At 43.3% G+C, this 8,547-nt stretch overlaps 1 non-coding gene across 1 annotated transcript; it reads left to right on the top strand.

Moving 5' to 3' along the window:
* The first annotated feature begins 821 nt into the window (after positions 1-821).
* Positions 822-928, top strand: LOC141593369 (small nucleolar RNA R71). Its single transcript, XR_012521458.1, has one exon. It is a non-coding gene; the product is annotated as a small nucleolar RNA R71 (small nucleolar RNA).
* The last annotated feature ends 7,619 nt before the right edge of the window (positions 929-8,547 follow it).

The raw sequence follows: 8,547 nt of genomic DNA, 5'->3' as shown, positions 1-8,547 counted from the left end.
GTGGTAATTGCCCCTTTTGTCTTTGTGAGCTTGAAGATGCTAGTTGAGTCAATTGGGTTTCCAACATTTTGGTGTGAGCTAGAATGTTGTTGATGGTGGTTTCCTTTGCTTGACTATCTTTTTGCATTTGAGTGAAAAATTCTTGTTGATTCTTTTGCATTTGGAGGACCGCTTTTTGAACATCAAAACCTTGGTCATTTTGTTGATTGTATGGAGATTGATTTTGGTAACCTTGGTTTTTGTTGTAAAAGGGTCTTTGATTTTGGTTTCTCATGGGAGGTGGGGTGTATGTTATTTGAGGGTTTTGAACATTTTGGCTTTTGTATGAGAGATTTGGATGGAATTTGGTGTTTTCATTGTAATAGTTGGAATAAGGGGTACCACTCTTGTATGCTTGGAAAGCATTCACTTGTTCATTTGTTCCCCTACATTCACTTTGGTCATGTCCCAAAGTTCCACAATTCTCACATATCCCACTTGGGATTGATGAAGATGCCGTCATGGCATTAACATGATGCTTTGGTGATTTTGAGGCTTCTTCAAGTCTAGCCATAGCTTTTTCAAATTTCAAATTGATGGTATAAATGTGAGCACTAAGTTGAGCACCCAATTGAGTAACGGAGTCCACTTCATGATTTCCTCCTCTAGTAGCCTTGCGAGGTCTACTATATTGTGAGTTATGGACCGCCATTTCCTCAATTTTGTTCCAAGTTTGATTGTCATCATCTTCGGTGAACATTCCATTTGATCCCATGTTGAGAATGTTCCTTGAATCTTCATATAGACCGTTCCAAAATTGTTGTACCAAGAACCACTCGCTAAGTCCATGATGAGGACATGAGCGACAAATTCCCTTGAACCGCTCCCAAGCTTCATACAAAGATTCTTCATCCCTTTGCTTAAAACCCGTAATTTGAGCTCTTAGCATGTTAGTCTTTTCCGGTGGGTAGAATTTTTTGTAGAAAGCTAGAGCCAACTTCTTCCAAGAATCAATTCCGAGAGTGGCCTTATCAAGGCCCTTCAACCATTGTTTCGCGGTGCCAATTAGAGAAAAAGGAAATAAGACCCATCGAATTTGGTCTTGAGTTACACCGGTTTGAGAAATCGCATCACAATAGTCACAAAAGGTCTCCATATGAGAATAAGGGTCTTCACTATGCATCCCCCTAAATTGGCTCCTTTCGACTAATTGGATAAATGCGGATTTGGCAATAAAATTTCCGGTTAAATGTTGTGGTGTGGGAGTACCATTGGGTAGGTTCTCCTCGGTGGGTACGGAATGTGATGAAAACTTAGGCATTGTGGGTTGATTTTGTGTTGTATTTTGTGTTGGGTTCTCCTCACCTTCTCTTGCAAAAAGGTTGATGAACTCAATAGTTGGTTGAATATCTACAACCTCACTAATACCTCTCAAATTTCTCCTAGCAAGTCTTCTATTGGTTGTCAAAGTTCTTTCAATTTCACGATCAAAAGGTAACAAATCACCTTGTGACCTTCTAGACATGCAAAATATCAAACAACTCGAAAACAATTAGAACAAACCTTGAGGAGTTTTACTTCCTCAAGGCAAATAAAGACACAACTAATGACAATATAAGAAAATCTAAATCAAGTTAACACCGTCCCCGGCAACGGCGCCATTTTTGGTCGGACTAAATCTTTTCGGTAACTTGTCGTTAGGAGCACCTAGACCAAAACACAATTTATAGCTTCACAAACAACTCTACAATTAGTAAAGAGGAAAGTAAAGGTCGGATCCCAAGGGACGGAAATTGAGATGAGATTTCTATTGAGACTAGTGGTGTCTTAGGGGTGTCACAATTTGGGTTGATGTAGAAGGTCACTAAACTAAATAGCAATAAAAATAAACAAGCAAGATGAACTAAAAGGGTTGTAAACAATTGATAAAAAGCACTAGGGTGTCATGGGGTCATAGGGGATTCATGGGAATTGATCATACAAACATGTTCTCAAATTATAAGCAAGCAATTATTGTTGTGATGGATTGAGTTGGGTTATATCTTACAATTCTAGGAAAGTTTGGGTCCCGGAGCCGAATCGATTAGATTGTACAACACCTACAAGTCGACTTATTCTTTCCTACTCAACAACATGCATGGTCTAATGAGACTCGAGTTGGTTTATGTCTTACAAGTCTCATTGAAAAGATAAGTGATGGGTAAAAAATGCAAGGATTCATAGGCTCGCATTTCATCAAACATAACATGTGCATGAGTTGAGATCAAAACAAGCAAGCAAATAAACCATGAAAGCATATTAATTTAAGCATGAATCATTCCCCATGTTAGTTTCCCCTAATTACCCATTAACCCTAGCTAGGTCACTACTCCCTCATTATCATGTTGATCATGCTAGCAAGGTTGTCAATCATACCAACAAAATGAAACATGATGAATAAATGAAAGTAATTAACAATAATTAAAAAGGGATTAAGAGAATTATACCTACTAATGATTCCAATAATAAAGCAAAGAATAAAAGAAGTACTTGATGCTTGATTGAGAGGTTGTCAATCTTCCAATAATAACCCAAATAATCTTCAATTACCCAAAATAAAGGATGAACAAAAGAGAGATTAAGGAAATAAAACTTGTATTAAAACTTGATTAATTGTTGATTACAAAGCTAAAGAGAGATTTGATTGATATTAACTACTCTAAGATTTGATAAGAAGAACATGCTCTTCCAATTAGACTAATGGGGTATTTATAGTGGAAATTAGGTGGATGCATTAGGGTTAACTAAGGGCTTAAATGACGATTAAGTCCCTACTTAAGGAAACGCCGGTATTTTCTGAAGGATGGGCATCTTTCTTGAAGCTTGAAGAAACGAATTTGCGCTGTCTAGGAATCCGTGCGTCTTAGGCTCGGGACGGCCGGATTCGTGAGTCTCTGCCCGGGCGTCTTCTGGGTGCTGCTGCTCGGGCGTCTTGTATGGAAGACGCACGGATTGTGGTGCTGGGGACGGGCGTCTTCTTGACAATCCGCACGGATTGCTGCTCAGACTTGTTTCTTCTTCTTTTCTTCCCTTTTCTTCCTAAAATCCTTGGGGATTTCCTCGGGGATGCAAGGATCTTTCCTCATCATAGCCCGTCTATTATAGTATGTACAAAGGCCTTCTAATCTTGTCTCTCCTTGATGCTTGGTCATTGAATTTAATCAATTTAGTCTCATTTTGCCATGAAAATGCAAGGTTTGCACTCCTTCCCTACCAAGGGCACAAAACGTCAAAGAATATGCAAAACAAAGAACTAAAGACAATAAATGACCCAAATATGCACTAAAAAGCATGGGAAAAAGGCTAATTCGGGGACTAAATATGCGCTAATTATGGTCACATCAGAAATAACAAATGAAAGAAAAAAAGCCAAACGAATTAACAAAAGACGAGGAAGAAGAAAGGAAGCAAGAACTGCGGCAGCCTCACGAAGAGACGCAGCAGGTGCTGCGTCCCTTCGAAGAGGCGCAGCAGTTGCTGCGTCCTTTCTCGACGTCTGTCTCCTGATAATCCGTAAAAAGGGTTTTAATACATGGTTTTACAAATCGGTTTTAAAAATACTTTCGACATAAACCTTACATTAATGATACAACAAATAAAGAACAATAAATAAAAGGAGGATTTGCACCCTCAGACTTACATGTTTGACGAAACGAGATAAATTAAGTTTACGATTAGTGATGCTCTACTCGAATGTAGACGAAGGTGCCGTCTAGGAGGAAATAAAACAAGTTGATTAAAGTTGATTATTGTGGAGTTGGTCAAATTGGTCGGTCATGCAAACGAGGCTGGTACTCAGAAAGATCCGAGCTTACGTGGTCGAATGTTCAAGCACGTAGACGCCAAAAAGTAAGAACGTGGTCTAGAATGCAAAGGGAAAAGAGATGGGTGGACACTCGCGTGAGAAATATGAGGAGCGAAGGCTCCTATTTATACTAATCACGGAATAATTAGGGTTTTCGGAGAAACTTTGGAAGTGAATCTCGAAAAGATATGAAAAGATACGAAATAATACGAAGAAAAGGATTTGGGAAGAGGCGCAGCAAGCACTGCGTCTCTTGGAAGAGGCGTAGCACCTACTGCGTCCTTTCCCACGTGATTTCCTCCTGCGGAAGAAAGATTTCCGTGTTTTGATTATGGAATAACGGATTTATGTTATTTTCCTTAATATTTTGTATGAATATTACGGGAAATATCTTGCCAAAGATTAAAAGATTGGGAATATGGAATAGAAATATACGGAACATTCCAGAACATTCTGACTCGGCATTTTAACGGTTATCAGAAAATGAAGACGGTTATAGACCCGGACTCCAAATGTACCATAATTACTGCAAAAATGACCGTATCGGCGCGTAGATGACAATTAAGAGGTAGACATAAGTGTTTGAGCGATCACTTGACGATAAACTTACGAACTGTCACAAATCGTTCCTCGTATCAAACATGCGGCTCAATGATCACCGGGTGGTTTGCGGGAGGTGCAGAAATGAGGTATCTACAGAGCCCCCACTTTGACTGAGGCTTGGACAAGGCGAAAGTCAAAGTATAGCCATCAGGTCAATCGAAGATTACAACCTGACGACTATGGCGACGCGAGGCGGCTTAAGGGGTCTAAGCCAAGGACCTGTCATCGGGAACATTTTAGAGTCTGTCGACTAGCAAGAAGGGTCATTTAAAGTCCAATAGACTACGTAATGAGGCTCGTCAGCCATAAGAAGAGACCATACATGAAATTCCTTGAAACTCCAGGGGAAACAAAGCGCGATATTTGAAGGAGGCAGCAGGACATAGTCGGGAACCGCCGGGAGAAATTTTCTTGGTTAGACTTCAAACAAACTTGGAAGAGCTTGGGGTCGATGTTGATCTCCATGTCTCAAGAGGGATTGTCTGTCCGTAAACTCTCGCTCGGGGAACATAATCGGGAAATTATCTCCATGTCTCGAGAAGAACGATTGTCTGTCGTGAACTCTCGCTGGGGGAATATAATAAAGGCGTGTCGAAACACCTGTCAAAGAATACTCGCTCGTTGTGACAAGCAAAGGTCTTGGTAAAAATATGGCGATAATTTGCAGTCGGATTGGAAATGCGGGTCCGGGTGGAGGGATAAATATCAAACGGGCCAAATATGTGATGGCATCAAGGAAGAGGCTCACCAAAGATGGGCCCACGAATAACGAACTCATAACGAATTTTCGAAAATTCATTTGGAGGGGAACATGAGGAAGAGGCACAGCAAGAACTGCGTCTCTTGGAAGAGGCGCAGCACCTGCTGCGTCTTTTCCTGAAGGTGGCATTTCTGAGTAAAAACCCGATGAAACAGGGGTTTGGTTTCACAATTCCGAAACACAAAAACCTTCATTTCTCTCACAAATTCCAACCATTTCTCGTCAAAATTTGATCAATAGCTTGCATTTGCCATGACTAACCGAGGAATTTATATAATTTTTTCATTAATCTTCTATATTTGATCGAATTGAATCGACAAAATTAGGGTTTCCAACCCTAAAATGTCGAAAATTTGGGGCTTTTCCCCCAAATGATTTTGACTTGCAAAATTGACTTGATAAATAGCTAATTGGTAGTATAAGGATGGTAACCATGTATTTGTTTCGAATTTTTGTTGAGTTTTGAGCATTTGAGTGAATTTGTTTCGAAAATCTCCTAACTAAGGCTTGTCGTCATTAGACGCGGCCTTAATTCACTTTGATTTTTCAGGTGATGAGGTATCTACGTCAAGAAGAGCTCCCATGGATGTGGACACATCTGTTGACGCTTCTTGTGCTCTTGAGGAGGCGTCAGAGGAGGCTTTCACTGCTGCAGCGGCAGCTACTAGAGACGAGGCCATTGAGGAGGCCATGGTAGAGGAGGCTCCGAGGCGGGCCAATGTCGGGCGAGGCGGTCGCCAGTTGAGGGGAGCGCCGGAGTGGGCTGTGACTTGGGAGAGTAGGCAGCTTCTTTGGGCTGCAGAAGGTCACCTGTCCTACAGGACGGTGAAGAGTTTGGTAACGAAATCATCATTTTTCCCTATCTTCCTTCATTTCTATTTGTCATTCCATTTCTTCTTCATTCAAGCTAAAGATAGCTCTTTTTTGAATCAAAATAGGAGGTCGGGAACATCAGATCGTTCTCGGGCTGTACGACGGCGATGGGATGCTACGAGAGGCTGTCGGCTGAGGAGCGAGCCATCATCGAGCGAGGAGCGTTCGGTGCCTTGGTGCAGGCCTGGAGGGAGATTACGAGGAGGAAGCTTCGGGCTAACCTTAGCCTGGTCCGAGCTTTCTTGGATTGGTTCTGGGATACAACCTCCACTTTCCACATGCCTTTCGGTGAGGTGGGGGTCACGTTGGAGGACTACAATATGATTTCTAGTCTGTCGTGTGGGACCGAGGTGGTGGAGTGGCCGGAGACAGCCATGAGGATAGACTCGGCTGAGGCTAGGAGACTGATCGGCTGGAACTTACTGCCGAAGGCTACTGCGGTACCTGGCTTGGTGCCTAGTTCTTACGTCATAGACTACTTTGCGGGGAAGACCCCAACGTCGGTGGTGATTGATGGGAGGGAGATGGCTCCTCCTCCCTGCACTGCAGAGCAGAGAGTCCGTTTGTGGCTCTGGTGGTTCTTGTCTTCGATCTACCTCGGAGACAAGGGAGAGAGGCTATCGACAAAGCTCCTTCCCTTTCTTTCTAACCTGAGCGACGTAGGATGTTGGGACTGGGTCACTGCTGGTTTTGCGGTCCTCATACGCTTCACGAGGGTCATGGTTCGTCCCGAGTTGATGGAGAAGGGGACTTCTTCTGCTGCTGTTGGCCCTGGACTGCTGCTGGAGGTATGAACCTTCATTTTGCTTCTTGAAAGATCATTTCCTTTTCTTATCGAATCACGAAAGATCGTTATTGAATATCTTGTTCTTACAGGCGCGGGTGTACTCTTATTTTCCGAGTCTCGCGCCCAGGAGGACGAAGCTAGTGGAGAGGGCCTATCTCGTTATGAGGGATTGGGTGATGTGCCACACGAAGAGCCGGTGTTCCTTTCACGACGTCTATCGACGGGACGTGAACGCTCTTCAGTTGGATAGCGTGAGTATTTCACTTGTGTTCGTTTTGCTACTTCATTACTTTTGGAATTGATCATAAGAATGACCTCTTCGTTTACTTTCCACAGTGGGTGCCCATACCTTGGGTTGACTACGCTGGCGCTCCTCCTTTTGTGGCTGAGGTCCTTAGACCTAGGAGTTCGATCTGGTTGTTGTTGAGGACGTCGATGGGTCCTGTGTGGTACTTGGGCGAGCGCTTGGCTCCTCAGTGCTCTCGAGATGTCCTGACGGTTCCCATTGATCCTCCTCGGACGATGTTCAGGAAGCCTTCTGAGGCTGAGAGGGAGGCTGACCTGGCAAGCGTCTGTGGCGACGCGCTTCTTCTCCCCGGTGAGGACTACTCGGCATTCCTCTACGGGAGGTTGGCGTACTGGCCGGTCGTGGTAAGCATTTTTACTGTTACTTTGACTATTTTGAAAACATGATGAACGATCATCGGTTAATAGGAAACACTTGACTTTGCAGGAGGTCGAGGCGGCGGGCATCGAGCCCCTAGAGTACCCTGAGACCCTCGAGTACACTGACGCGGCGGGGATGACGACGATCTCCGAGCTACGTGACTTTGGCGTGGCGGTGACGGATGCTGGCTTGGACGAGTGGCAGCATCTGATTCGAAGGTTGAGTCTCTGACTTATATAATTTTGTGTAAGAACACATTTGCTTGAGTTTGTCCAATCATTAAGAATCTTTCTTTTTGAAATGTAGGTTGCGCCATCCCGGTTCGTGGCTTTGTGGAGGGTAGCCAACCGGCTGCGAGCTACTGTCATCGAGGCACTTGTTGGCGGCCGAGGACGTCAGGTATGAACCTTCCGTTTAATTCATTTTTGAATTTTCTAATTTTCCTTTGTTGCTTGATATGATTGACATGAGCCAATTATTACATTTTGCAGCGAGAGCTGGCCCAGTCCCGGGAGGAGACAGCTCGTCTGTTGAGGGAGCTTGAGGTTCGTGATGCCGAGATTGCTGCCCTCGAGGTGAGAGTTGCTGAGCTAGGCGGTGACCATCAGTAGTTGTTTTGTTTTTTTGTTGTTTCGACTGTATTTGCACATTTTGTACATTTTTAGGACCTACATTTTGGACATTCGGACTTTGTTTGGGGGTCGAGCCCCCAGTTTGGTGTACATATTCTCTCTTGGTTGTATATATGGTGGCCTGAGTGCCTTTGCTGCTGGGTTGTTTTGTTTGTACCTGCAGGTTAGCTGTGAACAGGTTTGGTAGATGACTCGAAAATGTAAAAAATGCAAAAATTTGCCGAAAATTACCGGATGCTAGGGAGGGCTACCCCCTAAAAAGGAGGAAAAATAGAAACATATAAGTGTGAAATGTAATATGGAATGGGAGTGAAATGATTCCCTAAAAATTAAAATTAAAAGAAATGGGTAAGTTTGAAAATGAATATTAAATTGGTGAAATGATTCCCCAAAAAGAAAATT

This window comes from Silene latifolia, chromosome 7 (genome assembly GCF_048544455.1).
Source record: "Silene latifolia isolate original U9 population chromosome 7, ASM4854445v1, whole genome shotgun sequence".
NCBI lineage: Eukaryota > Viridiplantae > Streptophyta > Magnoliopsida > Caryophyllales > Caryophyllaceae > Silene > Silene latifolia.
This window is presented reverse-complemented; position numbering and strand designations above follow the sequence as displayed.